This window comes from Bombina bombina, chromosome 4 (assembly GCF_027579735.1).
Source record: "Bombina bombina isolate aBomBom1 chromosome 4, aBomBom1.pri, whole genome shotgun sequence".
Lineage (NCBI taxonomy): Eukaryota > Metazoa > Chordata > Amphibia > Anura > Bombinatoridae > Bombina > Bombina bombina.
The window spans coordinates 37,275,633-37,295,806 of record NC_069502.1 but is presented as its reverse complement, the minus strand read 5'-3'; the positions used below and the strand labels follow the sequence as shown (position 1 = coordinate 37,295,806).

The following is a 20,174-nucleotide window of genomic DNA, read 5'->3' as shown; positions in this document are numbered from 1 at the left end:
CACATAAAGCTTATAAATACAATTATTTGTTACAGAGATGATGGAAAGCATAAGAAATAATAGACGTTTGGCTAGGTTGCAAATGATGCGCTAAATACATTTTCTTTCCTATGGCATGGGGAGTCTACAACGTCATTCCAATTAATAGTTCGATATTCAACTCCTGGCCAGCAGGAGGAGGCAAAGAGCACCCCAGCAAAGCTGTTAAGTATAACTTCCGTTACCCATAATCTCCAGTCATTCTTTTTGCCTTTGTCAATGGAGGTTGTGCAAAGTCAGTGTCTGAAGAATTTAATCCTTTTTAATAGGTACTTTTCCCTGCAAGCAAGGATTGGGGACTAGCTGTGTCCACATCAATCTCTTTAGTAAGAGTAATGGTGGCTTTTAGCAGTTAGAAGGCGGCGAGGTAGTCTTTGCTTTACTTCTAACATTTATGCTACCCCTATATAGAAAACCAGGGTTGGTTACTCTGTTTTTTCTTTTCTCTCTATGTCTCTGCCAACGGTTGATTGAGGCTGACAGACTGGGAAGTGCTGTGTTTTCTGCACAGCAGAAGATCCTGGAGGGTAAGTCCGTTTGTATCCTTATTTAAACCCTTCCCTTGGCAGGTATAACTGTTACTGTCATCAGGGAAAGGGAGGACTTTGAAGGCTGACCAACTGGCACCTCAATTGCCTTCTTAGATGGGTCTGGAAACCTTAGTTATATCCCAGGCTTAGGATATCAGTTAATTTGAGCAGCTTGGATCTACCACATCTCCTTAAACAGGCTCCGTTTCACTCATTATTGAGTGTTTCCCTCTGACATAACTCAACTACCCTCATAGTTTTGTTTTCAGTTAAAAATGACATAGGGGGTTGAGGCTTTATTTTATTTGTGTGGACCTTTATAATGGAGCATCTACACTCTAGCTCCTTTAGCTGGTATGTTCCTCATTTACAGCAGCGGCACCTCCGGCTTCAGTAGAGTAGGCTACCTCTGATTGATGCTTATATATATTTTTTTTTTATATATTCGTCTTTATTGGGTTTTATAAATAACATAAAAGAAAATGAACAGTACATACAATTCTTGTACTTGTAAAATATCCATTTGTTTCGTGGATCAAACAAATATCTGTACAACTGTAGGTTTCCATAACTTAATACAATATTATAATAGAGAATCTCCTACATCAACAGACCGATAAGACCTTTAGGAGTATATAAGAACAAGTACAAACCAAATAACCATACTAACTAAACTACAGAATCTCTGGCATATATAGGTGTTAATACACTTTAGGACCTAAAATAAAAAAAAACGAAACCCCCCCCCAAAAAACCTGTCTCTTTTTTCGACTAAATTACATCTTGTTACTCATCCATAGGGTCTCCCGTGAATCTGTCAGTCACTGAGCCCCACGAGGGTCAGTTGGGGGGGAGGAAGTGGCGAAGGCGATACTAAATTTTGTTGGTTTCAAGTCTGGTGTTATCTCCCTCATGTCACACTAAAGTCTTGGGAAGAAGTCTTAGTATTGAGAGGCAGTTTATGTTGTAGGTCTTCCCATATAAATTAAGATCAAGGAAGAAAGTCATATTATTAGCTTTAAAATACCCATATTCCTCCATCATCATGGTGTCTTTCATATGGGCTAACCATGTCTTAAATGAGGGGCATTCCTGAGACTTCCATCCCTTGGCGACTAATAATCTGGCTGTGTTTAATGTTAATTGAACTAGTCTGCATCTCAATCTACATTTGCAGGCAGGAGGGAGATTTAGCAGTGCGATTTCCGGTTTTAGAACATATTCTTTCCTTAGGCCCAATATAATTTTAATATTATTCTGAATCATCTTCCAAAATGTCTGTATTCTGGGGCATTCCCACCAAATATGCATGAGGGTTCCCTTCATCCCGCACCCCAGCCAACAAAGTTCTGACGAAGAGGGAAAAATGCTTTTCAGTCTGGAAGGGGTGAGGTACCATCTAGTTAATAGTTTAAAGTTGGTTTCTATAAACCTCATGGAGAAGGAAGACTTCCTAATGCTATGAAAAATACGTCCCCAGTCTTTGTCCGTTATTGTTTTACCCAAGTCCCTATGCCATCTTTCTGTATAGTCAGGTAGTCTATCCTTTTGAGCCTTAATTAAAAGTTTCTTGGCCAAAGATAAAGTATGTTGGGCCGTGAGGTTTACCGAGCAAACCAATTCAAATGGAGTTAAGTTCCTGAGCAGTGATTCTTTCTGTGGGTGCATTTGTATGAAATGGTGTATTTGATTATATTTTAACCAGTTTGTAAAATCACCTCCTAATATGTCTGTTAGTTCCTGTTTTTTTTTAAGGTTCCATCTTTAGTTAAAGAGCACAGTGGGACTGTAAATCCCATTTCCCAAGTGTTAGAATTTGTTCTGTCAAATTTGATGCCCTCCATCAACTCTGCATTTGGAGATATGGGGAACATAGGGGACCCCAATGTGGAGATACCTGGGTGTTTTTTAACTATATTGTCCCATACATCAAAAACATGTGCGAGTGTAGAATAGGACTTTAACCATGGTGGTCTGTTCTGCTTGGCTATCCAACATAATGCCCCGGGATGTGGTGTATGTAAAATGTGAGAGTCCATTGGTACCCAGGCCTTTCTTTCTTTGTTTCTATGCCAGTCTATTATTCTCTGAAGGCTAGCAGCTTGATAATAAGTCTCAATGTGAGGCAAACCTAATCCTCCCTCCCGGACCGCTCTATACATTGTCGTCTTTTTAATCCTAGGTTTTATTTTCCCCCATACAAATTGGTCTAGAACCCTCTGAGTTTGCGCTAAAAAGGTATTTGGTAGTGCTATGGGTACTGCTTGGATAGCATACAGCACTCTAGGGAGGACATTCATTTTAAGGATCTGCAATCTCCCCCACCATGAAAATGGGCAGTCTTTCCATGTCTGTAGGTCTTGGGATATTGTGTTAATAAGATTTGTGAAATTCAGTTGTAGTAGATTTTTGGGGTGTGGAGTCAGGTATATTCCTAAATACTTTATGGCTTTAGGTTGATGCCTAAGTGTACAATTTTCTAAAAGGGATTTGAACTTTATTTTTGGGAGAGAGATGTTTAATATTTCTGACTTCTGCTCATTAATTAAAAGTTGAAAAATTCACCAAACTTCTTAAGTTCCTGCATTACTGCTGTGATTGAGGACTCTGGGGAGGAGAGGGTGAAAAGGACATCGTCAGCGTACATAGAAAGCTTGAAGTCCAATGGGCCCAACTTTATCCCAGTTATGTTTGGGTTATTTCTGACTCTTTGTGCTAGTACCTCCATGCTAATGATGAACAAGATAGGCGAGAGGGGGCAGCCCTGTCTCGTTCCATTGCCTATAGTAAACGGATCTGAGACCAGACCGTTAACTCTAACCTTTGCCGTGGGAGAATGATAAAGGCACCTTATTCTCTGGATCATTTTTTCCCCTAATCCCACCTTGTTTAATGTGGCGAATAAAAATTTCCAGTCTAGACGGTCAAACGCCTTTTCGGCATCTGTGGATATTATCACCATTTCGGTGTTAGTTACCTTGATGCTTATATTTTTATAACATAGATGCGTGCCATTATCTGATGCTGCAGCGGCTTCTCCAGCTAGATAAGAGGAGACTACCACTGGCCTTTTTTTAGAAGATAATCTCTGGGATCGGTGCTATTTTAGGCAATCACAATGAGCGCCAATACTCTGAAAGGTTTTCCCCATGAACCTGCAAGTCCCATATTACGCTCCTGACGCAGTCTCTGTAAGGAGTATGTGTCCTTTCATGCCTTGTGAGCTGTCTTCCTGACGGACAGCTAGACTGCAGGTAAGTGCTTTTGTCTTCTTGGACTTGGAGACTTGCACTTCAGAAGAATATGTCATATGCAGTAGATGGGACATTTTTCCTTTATACAGGATTTTCTTTGGCAGTGGGCAGGCACATTATGTAGTTGAGACTAGGGGTTTATCTTCTCTTTATTGGGACGTTTTCCTCTTTGTGCTAAAACTGTTGAAATACTTTATTAGTATGTGTGGCTTATGTTTTATACAGGGATTTATGCATAAACTTAAATATTTGGCAGTTGGTTTTCTTTGCTTGCTTAGCTAGAACAGGTTAACTGACAAACTGCTTGAGTTTGAAACCAGCTGCAGCTACTTGCATCTTATGTTGTAGGCAGAGGGGAACGCGCGCCTTTTACTTGCTGCGTAGTTTCCTCTCTCTGCCGGTCATGTGACTTCTTTCTGCTGTCGGATATTCATGGAGCGGCATCATTGAATGTCAGTCTCTTCAGTGTCAATCTACTTTACGATCGTTTTAGAGACTTCTGGCAGCCAAATTGTGGTATTAAAAATTCTTAACGTGACAGTGTATTTAAAAAAATGTTTTATTTAGTATTATGTGAAATGAGGATAATCCAGCACCGGCTTCAAACCCCAAGATAGAGGGTACTCCTTTGGAGTGACTGCCACACTCCCAGCAATAGAGTATGAAAAAGGAAAATAAGGGTAACTCCTCTTGTAAAAATCCCAAAGTATTTTTATTAGACAGGATCAGACACAGAAGACCACAACGTTTCGGGGTCAGTACCCCTTAGTCATGTGATAACAAACATACACACCACACCTGTTTAAATAGGCTGGGCCAGGTAATTGGTTCATCATATTAACTCTTTCAATTCTTTATAATAACAATGGCCCATTAGTATTACCGCTATACTGACCCCTACTGGTCATGGGTGGCGTGAAATGCAAAATTAAAATAAAAATAAACCTGAAATATAAGGAAGCCTCAAGAAAATATTTACACATTTACATTATTCAATTAAACTAATGTACAGACATAAAAGAAATTGCAACATATTATAAAGTGTATGTTTCACATTATATTTCATTCTGCAAAGCTGGAGAAGATCAATAACCTCCAAAATCAAAATTAAAAATTGAATTGAGTCAAATAACAAAAAAGGGGAACTGTCCCTTTTATTTTTTAAAGGTAGAAACACTATCTCAAAACAAAAAGATGTCTATATATAAAGAGGAACAGAGCATAATAACTCATTGGACCTCAAACGGACTGTCCCTTTAAATTGCTAAAAATGGCTCTATCTTAAATAAAAGAATGTCTATACATAAAGAGGAGCAGAGAGTGAAAACTCATTGAACCTCAAGATGAAGAGTTTTTAGCATATAAATATACATGCTATACATCCTATACATCCATGTAAAGAGGGGCAAGCAAGGCATCAATAGAAAACAGACCAGTCAATTTCACGGTTCATTCCCTTCGGTTCCAAGGTATCCAACTTAAAAATCCAATAGGATTCCCGTTGTTTCAGTAACAGAGACCTGTTACCGCCCCGTCTTGGAGTCTTAACGTGGTCGATAACTTGGAAGCGAAGTTGGCTCACATGATGCCCAGCTTGTAAAAAATGATATGCTACTGGGGCAGTTAATACCTTGCACCTGATATTACTTTTATGCTCCGTAATACGGTCCCCTACCCGTCTAGTGGACTCGCCCACATAGGCACGCCCACACGGACACTTTATCAGATAGATTACAAAGTTAGTATTGCAGGTATAATAATCCTTTGGGATTTTTACAAGAGGAGTTACCCTTATTTTCCTTTTTCATACTCTATTGCTGGGAGTGTGGCAGTCACTCCAAAGGAGTACCCTCTATCTTGGGGTTTGAAGCCGGTGCTGGATTATCCTCATTTCATATATTACTTTCTCTGCCTAGTCCGTGCACTGCAATACCCTACAATGTCTACGAAAGATGACACTACAGGCTCTCAGACTTTTGTATATTCTGATTTGGAGGCCTCAAGAATCACTACCCTAGTACGTGGGTCACGAAATTTTCTACATACAGCACCTGCTGATGCAGCAGGCAATCAACATGAAAAACTTTCTAAACGCCTTCTAGCTTATGACCTCCATGCTGTAACTCTCGCTGAATATTTCAGAGTGAAGCGCATCCCACAGGGATTGCGCATGAATACTCGTCCCACCTTGCTTAAGGACAACTCTGAGTATTGCCGCAAATTTGAACTCATTCTTTTTCTAAAAGAGATTATCAAGCTTTGAACAGCCTTAGGAAGAACAACAACATCATTTTGAAGCCGGCTGATAAGGGCGGTGCTACCGTTGTTCTTAATAAGTCTGATTATAAGCAGGAAATTCACCGTCAGCTCAGTGATCAGTCTGTATATTGTACTATCTCATACAATCCTGTTTTTAAATTAAAACAAGAGATAAAGATGGTGATTGACACTGCTCTGAGGTTGAATATCATTGATAAAAAAACTAATCAGTTTTTACAGGTAAAAGACCCTGTCACTCCTGTGATATATATCCTTCCCAAGATCCATAAGTCCATGACTGCTCCACCTGGTCGCCCCATTGTGGCAGGTACCAATTAAATTTTTTCAAATATAGCTATTTATCTTGACAAAATTTTGAGACCAATGGTGGAGCAGTCATGCACTTTTTTAAAGGACACCAATGACTTTCTGGCTAAAATTCATGATCTCACATTACCCACAGACAAGGCGATACTCTTCAGCCTTGACGTCACCAGCCTTTATACATCTATATCACATGCTGGTGGGGTCGGAGCTGTAAGCAGTGCCTTACACTCAAGTGGTCTATACTCTATCCCTGAGATTTCTTTCATTCTGCAACTGCTGGAGATTATCTTGTACAACAACTACTTCCTATTTGGGGATCAGTTTTACATGCAACAACAGGGTACTGCCATGGGCTCCAACGTCGCCCCCAATTATGCCAACATTTTTATGAATCTTTTTGAGGAGAAATTTGTCTTTGAACACCCGGAGTACCGTCGGTGTGGCGCCACTTGGTGGCGCTACATCGATGATATTTTTGGGCTTTGGCTGGGTGACGTTGGGGCCCTGGAATCATTTGTAACTGATTTAAATCTTTCTACTAACAATATACAGTTTAAACTTGCGTGGAGTGAATTTAGTATTGACTTCTTAGATGTCACTGTGACCAAACAAGGTATGGGTTTTACAACTGACATATTTAGAAAAGAAACTGACAGAAATAGCCTTCTTCGTTATGACAGTGCTCATCCATTACCCCTTGTAAAATCACTTCCACGAAGCCAAATGCTTCGTGTCAAAAGGATTGTAGATGATCCTGATAAATCCATGATTAGACTATCTGAGATGGGGGATAAATTTATTCAAAGAGGCTATCCCACGAAATTGGTACATGATACTATACAGACAGTGGCTGCAATTGATAGAGACACGCTATTTAAAACCAAACCTCAACATGATAAGGAAAGGAGATTGGTTTTTGTCTCTAGCTATTGCAGACAAAGTCAGCAAATCACTCGAATAATCCGTAAACACTGGTCAATTCTACAAAACTGTATACCCAATGTTGAGGAGTTCTGCCATTGCCCAGTGCCAGCATACAAACGGAATAAAAATCTGAAAGATTCACTTGTTAAAGCTGATGTGGGCGCTGGCAGATCACCCCAACAAGGTTACATCACTAAGAAGAATTTGGGCTGTTTTCCCTGTTTGAGCTGTATTAACTGTAGCTCCATAATCAAAAGTCCACATTTTGTACATCCTCAAACTGGGTATAAATTCAAATTCAAGGATTATTATACCTGCAATACTAACTTTGTAATCTATCTGATAAAGTGTCCGTGTGGGCGTGCCTATGTGGGCGAGTCCACTAGACGGGTAGGGGACCGTATCACGGAGCATAAAAGTAATATCAGGTGCAAGGTATTAACTGCCCCAGTAGCATATCACTTTTTACAAGCTGGGCATCATGTGAGCCAACTTCGCTTCCAAGTTATCGACCACGTTAAGACTCCAAGACGGGGCGGTAACAGGTCTCTGTTACTGAAACAACGGGAATCCTATTGGATTTTTAAGTTGGATACCTTGGAACCGAAGGGAATGAACCGTGAAATTGACTGGTCTGTTTTCTATTGATGCCTTGCTTGCCCCTCTTTACATGGATGTATAGGATGTATAGCATGTATATTTATATGCTAAAAACTCTTCATCTTGAGGTTCAATGAGTTTTCACTCTCTGCTCCTCTTTATGTATAGACATTCTTTTATTTAAGATAGAGCCATTTTTAGCAATTTAAAGGGACAGTCCGTTTGAGGTCCAATGAGTTATTATGCTCTGTTCCTCTTTATATATAGACATCTTTTTGTTTTGAGATAGTGTTTCTACCTTTAAAAAATAAAAGGGACAGTTCCCCTTTTTTGTTATTTGACTCAATTCAATTTTTAATTTTGATTTTGGAGGTTATTGATCTTCTCCAGCTTTGCAGAATGAAATATAATGTGAAACATACACTTTATAATATGTTGCAATTTCTTTTATGTCTGTACATTAGTTTAATTGAATAATGTAAATGTGTAAATATTTTCTTGAGGCTTCCTTATATTTCAGGTTTATTTTTATTTTAATTTTGCATTTCACGCCACCCATGACCAGTAGGGGTCAGTATAGCGGTAATACTAATGGGCCATTGTTATTATAAAGAATTGAAAGAGTTAATATGATGAACCAATTACCTGGCCCAGCCTATTTAAACAGGTGTGGTGTGTATGTTTGTTATCACATGACTAAGGGGTACTGACCCCGAAACGTTGTGGTGTTCTGTGTCTGATCCTGTCTAATAAAAATACTTTGGGATTTTTACAAGAGGAGTTACCCTTATTTTCCTTTTTCATACTTTATTTAGTATTATGGACATGGACCATTTTGACAAATGTTTGTTATGCACGACACATTGGTAAGCATCTTTCTGATTATTCTCCTTTTGGAAAACTTTGCCACTCTATGTTTTATTTTTGATTTTAGGGATCAACGGTATTCTCATAGACACAGCTGGACTCTCCAAAGGATTTCCTGGATAATCCTCTTCCAGCTACCACTACTTTTTTCACATGGAAAAAGACCTATAATGGAACATTTATAATTGGCTAATATACTGTTTATTATTCTTTCACTGACACACCGACGTTTGAACCAATTTTGTATTTCTCATTTTTTCCTCATCATTTTTTCCTCACCTTTTTTCTTTTTTGGCCCAATAGAAGCTTCTTTGGATTATTTAGTGCTAGTGCACAGTTTTTTATATTTTTTATGGGCACAGATTTTGAACTGACTTTGCTCACTCACACTTTTTTCACTGCAGTGCTCTTTGTTATCCTTTGTTGAACGACACTTTTTTACTTTTTTGCTTTGTTGATTATTGTACACGGTCTGTGTAACTAGTGCTAGCATTTTCTATCACTTATTTGCATCTCTCTCACATGGTTCACTAATACACTGATGTATAGATTTGTGTAATTATTGCTAGGATTTTTTATTGTTATTATTGCTTATTTTGCTCTCCTTTTAGTGTTTGAGTTTTTGTTATACACTTAGCACTAATCTGGATATACAGACTCCCTTGTAGTCAGGGGTCAGTATCAGAGATTCCAATTAGAGTGCGGCGACTGTCAAGCACTCCAATTTTGGGATCTTCACTGCGGCCAATCCTTAAATATGGATCCATAACCCCACTGATATCTATTGTGCTACATCTCTAGCACTTTACTTATCAGCCATCCAGGCTCTTAAACGGTGTCACCAACGTTTATTGCTGCCATCCTTTAACGGTTTGATTTATTAGGTGGTATTTGACCGTTCTCACCCACGGCTAGACATACCCCAGAACACCCAATTTCTAGGGAAGGGTCTCATTGTATGATTGTGACATATTATACTTTTTAGCCTATTCATTTAGTTATCTTAACATTGTTGCCAGTGGGGTTCATGTAACAATTTCCCCCACCAACTGGTAAATTATTATTATTTTTTGTGTTTATTTTTAGATTTTAATTTTTATGTTAATCTAATTTGTCTGTATTTTAGTTTTAGACTCCTGTTTTTATTAATTGTATTAATTTTACCAGTACTACTTTGTAAACAATAAATCTATTCAGTCTTCCCCGACATGTTTGTGTATTTACCCTTAGGCCATTTTGGCGCTGTGATCACTACCATTGTTTTTACAAATGCTTGTTATGCCTAGAGGCACAAATTGTTTTGCCTATGTGATTCTGTGCTGCATGCTTAGTTAGAATACTTCAATTTAAAGATACATTGTTTCCCTCTGAGCCCAATGTCTCTCAGGATGATGCTTTTCAGGCAATGCCACAGCTTTCTCCTCAAACGTTTCAAGCCGCTATGGTGTCACATACAGTGCCTTGCAGTTCCTCTCAGCCTCCTGGAGGAGTTTATTTGCCTGCAGATTTTGCCACACAGGTATCTTCTGTGGCATTATCTGCTTTTCCTATGCTGCGAAAACGCAAGAGGAAAATTAGACATTCAGATAGTAAGGTTTCTGTTCCACCTACTGCTACGCAGGTTGCCCTCCCTCATAAGTCTGATGAGGAGGATACGCCGGTAGCCTTTGAGGGTGAAATCTTAGATTCGGACAGTATGATTCCTTTATCTGATACTGAAGAAGTAAACTTCAGATTTAAGCTTGAACACTTTTGTGTACTGTTAAAGGAGATATTGGCTACTTTGGATGACTCCGATACTTCTGTCGTTGTCAACCCTAAGAAGTCTAGTAAACTTAATAAATACTATGATGTTCCTTCCTCTGTGTAAGTATTTCCTGTCCCTGACCGTGTAACGGAGATTATTTCACATGAATGGGAGAAGCCAGACATTCCTTTTTAAAGTTGCTTATTCCATTAAAGATTCTTGGCGCACGGTGCCTAAAGTAGAAGGGGCTATTTCTACTTTGAGAACTACGATCCCTATAGAGGATAGCTGCTCCTTTAAGGATCCCATGGACAAAAAGCTGGAAGGGTATTTGAAGAAGCTGTATGTTCATCAAGGTCTTCAATGGCAACCTGCAGTTTGTATTGCCACATAAGCAAGTGCAGCATCTTATTGGTGCAACACCCTGTCTGAATCAATTTTAGTAGAGACTCCGTTGGAGGAGATACAAGATTGAATTTAGGCTCTCAAACTAGCCTATTCCTTTATTTCTGATGCTAACATGCAAGTTATTAGACTGGGAGCCAAGATGTCTGGCTTCACTGTCCTAGCCCGCAGGGCATTGTGGCTAAAATCTTGATCAGCTGATGTTACCTCTAAGTCCAAGCTTTTGGCGCTTCCTTACAAGGGGAAGACCTTGTTTGGACCTGGTCTGGCAGAAATAATTTCTGATATTATGGGTGGAAAAGGGTCTTTTCTACCGCAAGACAAGAAGAACAGACTCAAATGACGTCAAAGTAATTTTCGTTCCTTTCGTAACTGCAGAAGTCTTCCTCTTCCAAGCAAGAGCAGTCCAAGTCTTGTTGGAAGCCCAATTAGTCTTGGAATAAGGGGAAGCAATCAAAGAAACCTTCAGATGAGTCGAAGTCAGCATTAAGGGTTGGCCCCCGGTCCGGGTTCGGAATAAAGTGGGGGGCAGACTTTCTCTGTTTTGTCAAGCGTGTAGACGAGATGTCCCAGATCCTTGGGCTGTGGACATAGTATCTCAGTGTTACAAAATAGAATTCAAAACTTTCCCTCCCAGGGGCAGATTCCACCTCTCAAGATTATCTGCAGACCAGGTAAAAAAAGAGAGGCATTTTTGAACTGCATTCAGGACCTTTCCTCCCTAGGAGTGATTGTTCCATTTCCAGTAAGGAAACAGGGTCTAGGATTCTATTCAAATCTGTTTGTGGTTCCCAAAAAAGAGGAAACTTTTTGACCCATTTTAGACCTAAAGTGCCTCTACAAGTTTCTCAGGGTACCGTCCTTCAAAATAGAAACCATTCTTCTTTCGGTCAAAGAGGGTCAGTTCATGACAACCATAGACCTGAAGGACGCTTCATGTTCCCATCCATAGGGATCATCACAAATTCCTGAGATTCGCCTTTCTAGACAAACGCTTTCAGTTTGTGGCTCTTCCATTTGCCCTTGCCACAGCTCCCAGAATTTTCTCAAAGGTTCTGGGGGCACTCTTGGCAGTTATGAGGTCTCTGGGAATTGCAGTGGCGCCATACCTGGACGACATTGATTCAGGCGCCATCTTTTCAACAAGCAAACTCTCATACAGAGATCTTGTCTTTTCTACGGTCCCACAGTTGGAAAGTGAATCTGGAAAAGAGTTCCCTTGTTCCAACTACAAGGGTGGTTTTCTTAGGGACCATAATAGATTTCCTATCTATGAAAATTTTTCTGACGGAGGTCAGAAAATCCAAAATTCTCTCCTCTTGTCTCTCTCTTCAGTCTACTTTCCGGCCTTCAGTGGCTCAATGTATGGAGGTAATTGGTCTGATGGCAGCTTCCATGGACATCATTCCCTTTGGTCGATTCCATTTGAGAACTCTGCAATTATGCGTGCTCAGACAATGGAACGGAGACCATTTGGATCTATCTCAGAGGATAGATCTAGACCAGTTGACAAGAGACTCTCCCATGGTGGCTTTCTCAGAACTATCTGTCTCAGGGCACATACTTACGGAGACCTTCCTGGGTAATTGTGACCACGGACGCCAGCCTGCTAGGCTGGGGAGCAGTCTGGGACTCGTTAAAGGTGCAGGGACTATGGACTCGGGAGGAGTCTGCTCTCCCCATAAAGATCTTGGAGTTGAGAGCGATTTACAATGCTCTGATGGCTTGGCCTCAATTGTCCTTAGCCTGGTTTATCAGGTTTCAGTCGGACAACATCACCTCAGTGGCTTACATCAACCACCAGTAAGGAACTCGGAGTTCCTTAGCCATGAAGGAGGTGGCACGGATTATTCAGTGGGCGGAAGCTCACAATTGTTTTCTGTCTGCCACCCACATTCCTGGAGTAGACAACCAGGAAGCGGATTTCCTGAGCAGACAGACATTTCATCCCAGTGGGGGGGGCTCTCCATCCATAGGTGTTCTCCAGGTTAACCCTCAAATGGGGGGTGCCAGAGTTAGATCTGATGGCGTCTCGGCAGAAAGCCAAGCTTCCAAAGTACTATTCAAGGTCAAGAGATCCTCAGGCCGCTCTGATAGATGCTCTGGCGCTTCCTTGGGATTTCAGTCTAGCATACCTGTTTCCTCCGTTTGCCCTCCTTCCACGAGTTATTGCTCGTATCAAAAAAGAGAGAGCATCGGTAATTCTAATAGCTCCAACATGGTCTTGCAGGATCTGTTATGCAGACCTAGTGAAGATGTCTTTCTGAGTTGGTCATTGAAACCATGATCCTGGCTCGCAAGCCTGTTACTCAAAAAATTTACCATAAGGTATGGCGTAAATACCTTTATTGGTGTGAATCTAAGGGCTACTCTTGAAGTAGGGTCACGATTCCTAGAATTTTGTCTTTTCTCCAGGAAGGTCTGGAGAAAGGGTTGTCAGTCAGTTCTCTGAAAGGTCAGATTTCTGCATTATCTATTTTGTTACACAAGCATCTGGCGGATGTGCCAGATGTTCAATCTTTTTGTCAGGCCCTGGTCGGAATCAGGCCTGTGTTTTAAACCTGTTGCTCCTCCTTGGAGCCTTAATCTTGTTCTTAAAGTTTTACAGCAGGCTCCATTTGAGCCAATGCATTCCATAGATATTAAGTTGCTATCTTGGAAGGTGTTGTTATTGCTATCTCTTCTGCTCTGAGAGTTTCGGTACTCTCAGCTTTGCAGTGTGATTCGCCTTACCTTATCTTTCATGCGGATAAGGTGGTTCTTCTTACTAAATTGGGGTTTCTTCCTTAAGGGGTTTCGGATAGAAATATTAATCGTTAAATTGTTGTTCCTTCTCTCTGTCCCAATCATTCCCATAAAGAACGTCTGTTGCACAACTTGGATGTTGTGCATGCTCTAAAATTCTACCTACAGGCGACTAAGGATTTTCGCCAGTCTTCTGCCCTGTTTGTTTCTCAGGAAAGCGTAAGAGTCAGAAGGCTACTTCTACTTCTCTTTCCCTCTGGTTGAGAAGTATCATTTGTTTTGCTTATGAGACTGCTGGACAGCAGCCTCCTGAGAGAATTACAGCTCATTCCACTACGGCTGTCTCCGATTGTTGGGCTTTCAAAAATGAAGCTTCTGTGGAACAGATTTGCAAGGCTGCAACTTTGTCCTCTCTGCATACTTTTTCCAAATTCTAAAAAATGTATACTTTTGCTTTGGCTGAGGCTTCCTTTGGGAGAAAGGTTCTTCAAGCAGTGGTGCCTTCTGTTTAGGTCTACCTGTCTTGTTCTCCCTCCCTGTTCATTCTGTGTCCTCTAGCTTGGGTATTGGTTCCCACTAGCAATTGAATGACGTTGAGGACTCTCCATATCTTAGGAAAGAAAACAAAATGTATGCTTATCAGATAAATGTATTTCTGTCCCCAACCCCACCCTTTATTAAGACAGTTATTTTTGACTAAACCTCAGGCACCTCTACACCTTTGTGTTATTCCATTTCCCTTCAGTCGAATGACTGGGGATTATGGGTAGGGGAGTGACACTTAACAGCTTTGCTGTGGTGCTCTTTGCCTCCTCCTGCTGGCCAGGAGGAATATTCCCACTAGTACTTGAATGACGTTGTGGACTCTCCATATCCGGAAAGAAATTTATCAGGTAAGCATATATTTTGTTTTTTTCTGTACTGATAATACTGCCTCTAGGATATGAGGGATGAGTTTTTTTATTATGGGAGTGTTTATTATAATAATTCGTATATCCTACAATTTTATTTTTCATGATTTATTTTCTCATACTAAATACTGTGTTTTTTCTAGTATTTGTCGCTATCTAGTGGCAATTTATTGCTAATGCATGCTCATTTATTATATTTTTATGTATTAAAACGAAGGTCAATTTTGACGAATAAGTGCCCGGTTTTTAATAATCCTATTTAAAAACAAGGGCACTTTAATTGATCAAAATTGACATTTCAAGCGTTTTCTTCAAAAACATACCTTTTAATCCTGAAACGCTGCTCCATCGATTCCCCCTGCCGTGGGAAGCCTCTGCTTACGTCAGAAATGATGAATCCGGCTTCCTCTAATAACGGCGTTCCCCCTGGGGGGATCATGGCCTGAGGGAACGCCGTGATTGGATGAAGCCGGATTCGTCATTTTGGACCCACGAAGAGGACTTGCGACGGGCGGAGGAAGCACTGCAGCGGGTCTCAGGATTAAAAGGTAAGTTTCTTCTGTTAAGTGTGATCAGTCCACGGGTCATCATTACTTGTGGGATATTAACTGCTCCCCTACAGGAAGTGCAAGAGGATTCACCCAGCAGAGTTGCTACATAGCTCCTCCCCTCTACGTCACCCCCAGTCATTCTCTTGCACCCAACGACTAGATAGGATGTGTGAGAGGACTATGGTGATATATTTAGTTTTTATATCTTCAATCAAAAGTTTGTTATTTTATAATAGCACCGGAGTGTGTTATTCCTTCTCTGGTAGAATTTGAAGAAGAATCTACCTGAGTTTTTCTATGATTTTAGCCGGAGTAGTTAAGATCATATTGCTGTTTCTCGGCCATCTGAGGAGAGGTAAACTTCAGATCAGGGGACAGCAGGCAGATTAATCTGCAAAGAGGTATGTAGCAGTTTATTATTTTCTGACATGGAATTGATGAGAAAATCCTGCCATACCGTTATAATGTAAACTCAGCCTTGAATGCAGTAGATGTAGCTGATATCAGGCTGTCATGTATGTATATTTTACACTTCAGTTTTCTGGGAAATGGTACTTCTCTGGCTTTTAAACTGTATACATAGACTTAACCTATTTTGCAGGGACTTGCAATAGGTTTTAAATGACAATTAATTATTGAGGTAAAACGTTTTTTTGCTGGCATGTAAAAACGTTTTTTTCTCTGAGGTACTGAGTGAAAAAATGTTTTGGGCACTTTTTTCCACTTGGCAATAGTTTTGATTTAAATTAGAGCAGTTCACTGATCCCTCTCACTGTTATGTGTGTGGGGGAGGGGCCATTTTGGTGCTTTCACTATGCATCAGAAAAAACTCAGTCAGAGATTCATTTTCTTCCTGCATGATCCGGTTCATCTCTACAGAGTTCAGGGATCTCAAGAGTCTTTTTTGAGGGAAGTAATCTTTGAAGCAGAGCTGTGCTGATTGTATTGACTGTGATATAAAAAACGTTTATTTGTGTATTTTTTTCTGCTGCCTGGGTTAGTTATCATTTGCTGAGGGGAACAATCCTTTGCTAAAACTGTATATTCTGACAAAGATTGATGCTATAACTTAATTATTTTATCTGTTATAATATTTTCTGTGCTTCTTAAAGGCACAGTTCGTTTTCATATTATTTGTAAATTACTTTGAAAAGTATTTCCAAGTTGCTGTTTATTTGCTAGTGTGTTAAACATGTCTGATTCAGAGGAATATCTCTGTGCTATATGTGTTAATGCCAAAGTGGAGCCCAATAGATATTTATGTACTAAATGTATTGATGCTACTTTAAAAAATAGTCAATCTGTACAAATTGAACATATTTCACCAAACAACGAGGGGAGAGTTATGCCGACTAACTCGCCTCACGTGTCAGTGCCTGCATCTCCCGCTCAGGAGGTGCGTGATATTGTAGCGCCGAGTGCATCTGGGCGGCCATTACAAATCACATTACAAGATATGGCTACTGTTATGACTGAAGTTTTGGCTAAACTACCAGAACTAAGAGGTAAACGTGATCACTCTGGGATGAGAACAGAGTGCGCTGATAATGCAAGGGCCATGTCTGATACTGCGTCACAGTTTGCAGAACGTGAAGACGGAGAGCTTCATTCTGTGGGTGACGGTTCTGATCCAAATAAACTGGACTCAGACATTTCAAATTTTAAATTTAAGCTTGAGAACCTCCGTGTGTTACTAGGGGAGGTATTAGCGGCTCTGAATGATTGTAACACAGTTGCAATCCCAGAAAAAATGTGTAGGTTGGATAAATATTTTGCGGTACCGACGAGTACTGACGTTTTTCCTATACCTAAGAGACTTACTGACATTGTTACTAAGGAGTGGGATAGACCCGGTGTGCCTTTCTCACCCCCTCCTATATTCAGAAAAATGTTTCCAATAGACGCCGCCACACGGGACTTATGGCAAATGGTCCCTAAGGTGGAGGGAGCAGTTTCTACTTTAGCTAAGCGTACCACTATCCCAGTGGAGGATAGCTGTGCTTTTTCAGATCCAATGGATAAAAAATTAGAGGGTTACCTTAAGAAAATGTTTGTTCAACAAGGGTTTATATTGCAACCTCTTGCATGTATTGCGCCTGTCACGGCTGCAGCAGCATTTTGGTTTGAGTCTCTGGAAGAGACACTTCAATCATCCACACTAGATGACATCACACACAAACTTAAATTCCTTAAGTTAGCTAATTCATTTATTTCAGATGCCGTAGTACATTTAACTAAACTTGCGGCTAAAAATTCAGGATTCGCCATTCAGGCACGCAGAGCTCTGTGGCTAAAATCCTGGTCAGCTGATGTTACGTCTAAATCTAAATTGCTTAATATTCCTTTTAAAGGGCAGACCTTATTCGGGCCCGGCTTGAAAGAGATTATTGATGACATTACAGGAGGTAAAGGTCATGCCCTGCCTCAGGACAAGGCCAAAGCCAAGGCTAGACAGTCCAATTTTCGTTCCTTTCGTAATTTCAAAGCAGGAGCAGCATCAACTTCCTCTGCACCAAAACAGGAAGGAGCTGTTGCTCGCTACAGACAAGGCTGGAAACCTAACCAGTCCTGGAACAGGGGCAAACAGGCCAGAAAACCTGCTGCTGCCCCTAAGACAGCATGAATTGAGGGCCCCCGATCCGGGACCTGATCTAGTGGGGGGCAGACTTTCCCTCTTCGCCCAGGCTTGGGCAAGAGATGTTCAGGATCCCTGGGCGTTAGAGATCATATCTCAGGGATACCTTCTGGACTTCAAATTCTCTCCCCCAAGAGGGAGATTTCATCTGTCAAGGTTGTCAACAAACCTAACAAAGAAGGAAGCGTTTCTACGCTGCGTACAAGATCTTTTATTAATGGGAGTGATCCATCCAGTTCCGCGGTTGGAACAAGGACAAGGGTTTTACTCAAATCTGTTTGTAGTTCCCAAAAAAAGAGGGAACCTTCAGGCCAATCTTGGATTTAAAGATCCTAAACAAATTCCTAAGAGTTCCATCGTTCAAGATGGAAACTATTCGAACAATTTTGCCCATGATCCAAGAGGGTCAGTATTTGACCACAGTGGATTTAAAGGATGCTTACCTTCACATACCGATTCACAGAAGTCATTACCGGTATCTAAGGTTTGCCTTTTTAGACAGGCATTACCAGTTTGTAGCTCTTCCATTCGGACTGGCTACGGCTCCGAGAATCTTCACAAAGGTTCTGGGCACTCTTCTGGCGGTACTAAGACCGCAAGGAATTTCAGTAGCTCCGTACTTAGACGACATACTGATACAAGCTTCAAGCTTTCAAACTGCCAAATCTCATACAGAGATAGTACTGGCATTTCTAAGGTCGCATGGATGGAAAGTGAACGAAGAGAAAAGTTCTCTCTTTCCACTCACAAGAGTTCCCTTCCTGGGGACTCTGATAGATTCTGTAGAAATGAAGATTTACCTGACAGAAGACAGGTTAACAAAACTTCAAAATGCATGCCGTGTCCTTCATTCCATTCAAGAGACCAGAAATTCTCTTCTATGGTGGCTTTATCGGCCACATCTGTCCAGGGGAATGCCATTCAGCAGGCCAGACTGGTCAATTGTAACAACAGACGCCAGCCTACTAGGTTGGGGCGCTGTCTGGAATTCTCTGAAGGCTCAGGGACTATGGAATCAGGAGGAGAGTCTTCTTCCAATAAACATTCTGGAATTGAGAGCAGTCCTCAATGCTCTTCTGGCTTGGCCCCAGTTAGCAACTCGGGGGTTCATCAGGTTCCAGTCGGACAACATCACGACTGTAGCTTATATCAACCATCAGGGAGGGACAAGAAGCTCCCTAGCAATGATGGAAGTATCGAAGATAATTCGCTGGGCAGAGTCTCACTCTTGCCACCTGTCTGCAATCCACATCCCGGGAGTGGAGAACTGGGAGGCGGATTTCTTAAGTCGTCAGACTTTTCATCCGGGGGAGTGGGAATTTCATTCAGAGGTCTTTGCCCAAATACTTCGACGTTGGGGCAAACCAGAGATAGATCTCATGGCGTCTCGACAGAACGCCAAGCTTCCGCGCTACGGGTCCAGATCCAGGGATCCGGGAGCGGTCCTGATAGATGCCTTGACAGCACCATGGACCTTCAGGATGGCTTATGTGTTTCCACCTTTCCCGATGCTTCCTCGATTGATTGCCAGAATCAAACAGGAGAAAGCATCAGTGATTCTAATAGCGCCTGCATGGCCACGCAGGACTTGGTATACAGATCTGGTGGACATGTCATTCTGTCCACCTTGGTCGTTACCTCTGAAACAGGACCTTCTGATTCAGGGTCCTTTCAAACATCAAAATCTAACTTCTCTGAAGCTGACTGCTTGGAAATTGAACGCTTGATCTTATCAAAGCGTGGTTTTTCTGAGTCAGTTATTGATACCTTAATACAGGCTAGGAAGCCTGTTACCAGAAAGATTTACCATAAAATATGGCGTAAATACCTATATTGGTGCGAATCCAAAGGTTACTCTTGGAGTAAGGTTAGGATTCCTAGGATATTGTCTTTTCTACAAGAAGGTTTAGAAAAGGGGTTATCCGCTAGTTCCTTAAAGGGACAGATCTCAGCTCTGTCCATTCTGTTACACAAGCGTCTGTCAGAAGTTCCAGACGTTCAGGCTTTTTGTCAGGCTTTGGCCAGGATTAAACCTGTGTTTAAAGCTGTGGCTCCACCATGGAGTTTAAACCTTGTTCTTAACGTTTTACAGGGTGTTCCGTTTGAACCCCTTCATTCCATTGATATAAAGTTGTTATCTTGGAAAGTTCTATTTTTAATGGCTATTTCCTCGGCTCGAAGAGTCTCTGAGTTATCAGCCTTACATTGTGATTCTCCTTATTTGATTTTTCACTCGGATAAGGTAGTTCTGCGTACTAAGCCTGGGTTCTTACCTAAGGTAGTCACTAACAGGAATATCAATCAGGAGATTGTTGTTCCATCCTTGTGCCCAAATCCTTCTTCGAGGAAGGAACGTCTTTTGCACAATCTGGATGTAGTT

The 20,174-nt window shown here is 41.1% G+C and overlaps 1 protein-coding gene across 2 annotated transcripts in view; it reads left to right on the top strand.

Annotated features, from left to right (window-relative positions):
- The window catches only part of MAPRE3 (microtubule associated protein RP/EB family member 3), a 520,309-nt gene that overhangs the window by 317,864 nt on the left and 182,271 nt on the right, over window positions 1-20,174 (top strand). The gene's annotated exons all lie outside the window — the stretch shown is intronic.